The sequence below is a fragment of the Triticum dicoccoides genome, chromosome 4B, assembly GCF_002162155.2.
Source record: "Triticum dicoccoides isolate Atlit2015 ecotype Zavitan chromosome 4B, WEW_v2.0, whole genome shotgun sequence".
In the NCBI taxonomy this organism is placed as follows: Eukaryota; Viridiplantae; Streptophyta; class Magnoliopsida; order Poales; family Poaceae; genus Triticum; species Triticum dicoccoides.
The window spans coordinates 562,128,314-562,133,164 of record NC_041387.1 but is presented as its reverse complement, the minus strand read 5'-3'; positions in this window follow the sequence as shown (position 1 = coordinate 562,133,164).

Here is a 4,851-nt window from a genome sequence, read left to right as displayed (position 1 = left end):
ACCTCCGCCACCGCCGCCGACGCCTTCCCACCCCGCCGGAGCCCCGAGCCCCGCCGGATCAGACGAGGTAGACGCCCGCCCGACGCCGGTTTTCTAGAGAAAACCAATTCGTTTTTTAGAAAAACCCTAGGGTTTTTTAGATCGGTTAAGTTTTTTTTGGTTTATTTATTTTGCGGACGTTCGTCCGTACGTTTGATTTAACAAACGACTTTTGTCTTTTAGCTGCAAACAGCGAACGTTCGTTTGTTAGCCTGTTCATTCGTTTTTCTTTTTCTCGGATTTTTCGCGGTTATTTTCGATCGCGATTTATGATCCGATTTTCGTTCTAGTTTATCTTTTCACTCGTTTATCGGAATCAGGCGATTCAAACGCCTAGAGTTTCATCTCGAAACACTCTTTCCGTTTAACCAACTCAAACAAGTTTTTGTTACTGTAGAATTTGATTTAGGTCCAGATTAGTAAACGAAGCTTTTCTTTCGCCGCTTGACTTTTGTTGTTTTGTTTGATTTGATTCTTTTTGCAAACCGGAGTTCTTAAGTTGAACTTCCTGGTTAGATCTTTTATTTGAGTTTTACCTGTGCATTAGATGAGTACTTATTGTATGATTGTTTGTTTGCGATAGAGTACCTGGAGTGCGCCGCTTGCTACTTCGAATCCCTAGGTTTCATGGATCATAAACAAGGCAAGTAACACTTTGATCATACCTCTTTACTACCCAGTTTTATTGCATTAGATCAATCCTCAAAATAATTGCATGATTAGGATCTGATTAATATGTGGGTTTTGGGAAGTAGATGAGGTAGTACCTATTACCTGTTTTATTATCGAACCCTTGGGAGTTACTTCTACGTTTGCTTATATTGCTATGCTATGCTCGTAGACGTGGATTGGGTGAGTGAATTCGTGACAGATGTGAGATTGTTAATTAATGGTTTATTTAAGGTGGCAACTTCAATACATATCTGGGTGGATTGAGGCACCTGGGGACCCGAGTGATTTCCTATTTTTTTTGGACCGCCACCCAGGCTCAAAGGGATCATGAGATTATTCATGCTAGAAACTTCTGTGTGCAGCCACAAGCTACTATGGGCTCTAGCATAGTTGATTAAGTCGTGCGAACTCTTACAGTGGTAAACTAGCAGATGTAGGGGAAAGTAGGTGTAACTCTCTACCCGATCGGAAGGTGCTAGCGCTTCTGAAAGACTATGTGTCGGTCATCCGTTTCTCAAACACGTTGTAGTGCGAGAAAACCAACGAAGGAGATCGAGTCTTGTGGGGAAAAGTGCGCAAACCTCTGCAGAGTGTACAAACTAATCATGGTTAGCCGTGTCCCCCGGTTATGGACGTTTTGAGTATCTAGTACTTGGATTATCATGTGAATCTCATCATGTTACTTTAATTTAATTTGTTGGGTTTAATGATGATGCTTAATTGGGATTGAGAGGGGGTTTACCTTCTCAATGTTTAACAACCACCATGATAGCTAAATAAAATTTATTCCTTTGTTGTAGGAAAAAAATGGCTTTATGCAAAACTATAACCATAGAGCTTTCCACCAGCCATATATGCATGTAGTGATAGCATTATTCTATTCATTATTCTCTATGTGTTACATTGCCAGCATATTCCATGTGCTGACCCGTTTTCAGGCTGCAACGTTCATGTTGCAGACTTTTTAGACGATGAGTGAGGTGCCTTAGGTCGTGGTCTTATACTCAGTGATGCCGTTAGAGTTGATGGACTCACTTATTTTCCAAGCCTTCCGTTGTTATCGTCATTAGATGGCCTTAAGCCATATTTATTGTAATAAGTTCTCTTTTGAGACTTTCGATGTAATAAGTGTGTGATTGCTACACTGTTATAAATCCTTCAAGTACTGTGCGTGTCAGCATTACCAATCCAGGGATGACACTGATGCACAGAGATCAGACTGTTTGAGGTCTGGTCGCTACAAGATGGTATCAGAGCACACACTGACTGTAGGATACGACCACCAAGCTAAAGCCCTAGATCACTACTCTCTCTTCTCTTTTTCTGAAACCTCATCTTTTCTACTCTTTTAGGATGGCGGATGCAAGGAACAAGTTCATGCAATCGGATGAAGATACACCCTTTGGACACCACTTGAAGGAAGTCACTATGTACCTGAACATCGGAGTACCAAGCTTCACCGGGACCTACATCGCCACTTTACCAGAAGAGGAGCGTTGGATGATTCAAGTTCAAGTTCCAGGAAGAACGTTCATGCCCGTCATTGAGCCCATAGAGTTTTACTTTGATGCACCAACCTGGAGTCTAGGAAAGAGCATGGCAGCTCACATCGCAATGCGACGCATTGGAGAAGTTTATCACAAGGATCTTGAGGATACTATCTACCAGATTTGTGGGCGCCGAGATAGAAATGGGAGATGATCAACACAAGAAAGGATAGATCCATTGCAGCTTTCATCCAGGAGTTAAATCAGCACATTCATCGCCAGGAGAACTAGATGTGCGCAGGCATGATAGATCTGAAGAAGGCTATGACCAAGATTTCAGAACTGGAGGAAGAACTTAAGTCTACACGCTATGATTATGAGGAGGAAATGATGACACTCATGGAGAAGAATGAAGATCTGAAGAAGAAGTTAAAGGTGTTTATGGGATTTCCCGCGACTGGAGGAGAAGACGATGATTGCACTTGCCCGGAGAACTATATCATCATCGAAGACACCGACTCGGACCCAGACGATAGCGATGATGATTTTGTTGATGAAGCTGGAGCAGATATCATGGAGTCTTCAACCGAACAATTTTTCTAGTCGACCACCATAATAGTAGTAGTATTCCCCCATGTATATAGTAAAGTCGAAGCACTTTTGTAACGATAGTTAGACCGGTGTATGCCCTTGTTTGATTGATTGGAGTGTTATTGTTTGTTTTTGCCTCATGTGTGTAGTGTTTTCCCTCTAGACCTTATTCTATTCTGTACTCTCATCTTTTCTAAACCCTCAGATGCCTCCGAGACGCGACAATGGATTTTTTTTCCCGCCGGAGCTCACCCAGTTGATCCAGCAGCAGAATGCATTGATGCAGATGCTAGTCCAGAATCAGAATCAGGGGAACAACAACAACAACAACAACCCACCACCACCACCACCTGTTGATCACTTAGCCCATTTCTTAAGGCTTAATCCGCCGGTGTTCTCCAGTAGCACCGAGCCGATAGTTGCAGATGATTGGATCCGCAAGATGGGAAGGGAGTTAACCACTGCAGGATGCATAGATGCGGAGAAGGTGCGTTTTCCCGCACATCAGCTAGATGGACCCGCAACATCATGGTGGGAGAATTTCACAGCCACTTATCCTATCGACACTGTCACATGGGACCAGTTTCAGCAGGCTTTCCATACTGCCCATGTTTTAGCAGGAGCTATGGCCATGAAGAAGCGTGAGTTTCACAACTTACGCCAAGGAGGACGTACTATTGGCCAGTATGTAAATGACTTTAGTAAGCTAGCACATTATGCCCCAGATGACATTGCTATGGATGCAGCTAAGTAGGAGAAGTTTCTGGAAGGACTGAATGATGAGCTGAGCATGCAGTTGATGGTAGCAACCTTCAACAACTACCAGGAGTTGGTAGATAGAGCTCTCATGATTGAAGGGAAGCAGCAGCAGATTGACAACTGCAAAAGGAAGTATGGACAAGGGAAGTACAATTCTGGAGCTCAGCAGAAGCCTCGTTTTACCCCAAAATCGGGAGGACATTTTTAGCATACCCATGGAGGAGGGAGTTCTCACAATCATAGTGGCCCAAGAATGGGAATGGGAATGGAGGAAGCAACGGCCATAACCGTACCAACCCATCAACCCCAGCCAAAAGAGATCTGAGCCAAGTCACTTGCTATAAGTGTCAGAAGACTGGACATCATGCCAATGAATGTCCTGAAGCCCAGAATGGAAATGGCAATGGAAGCTCTGGGAAGAAGCCGAACCCTTTCAACAAGGGGCAGGTGAACCACGTTAATGTGGAGGAGGTTGAAGCCCAGCTAGATGCAGTAATAGGTAAGTTTTTGGTTAAGTCGTTTACTGCAATCGTTCTTTTTGAAACTGGTGCATGGCATTCATACATATCAAGGGGATTTTTGGATAAGTATAAACTGCCCACCAAGGTTCTTAGGACACCTATGTTAGTAAGCTCACCAAGAGCAGAGTATATGGCCAGTCAAGGATGTTTTCAAGTGCCTTTGAGCATAGGCAGACATGTGTTCCCCTCGGATTTAATCATCTTGGAATCACAAGGTTTGGATGTGATTCTGGGTATGGATTGGCTATTGATGTATGGTGGAAACATCGATTGCGCCAGTAAGTCGATTTTGCTTACCACTCCAGAAGGGAGAAGGATCAAGTATGTATCACGGCACGGGCCAAAGAGAACCCAAGTAAATTCCTTATCAGGAGTTGTGCAGGAGGAAGTACCAGTGGTGAAGGATTTCCCCGATGTATTTCCGAAGAGTTGCCAGGCATGCCACCGGATAGAGACATTGAGTTTTTTATTGAGCTTTTTCCAGGCACAGGGCCAATTTCTAAGAGACCGTATAGGATGCCCGCACAAGATTTGGAGGAAATTAAGAAGCAGATTAAGGAGTTAGTGGATAAAGGATATATTCGCCCAAGTTCTTCGCCTTGGGGATCGCCAGTGCTTCTAGTGGAGAAAAAGGATGGATCATTAAGGATGGTTGTTGATTATCGAGGATTCAATGAAGTGACAATCAAGAACAAGTACCCGTTGCCAATGATCAATGATTTGTTTGACCAATTGCAAGGAGCTAAGGTATTTTCCATGATCGATCTGCGATCAGGATACCA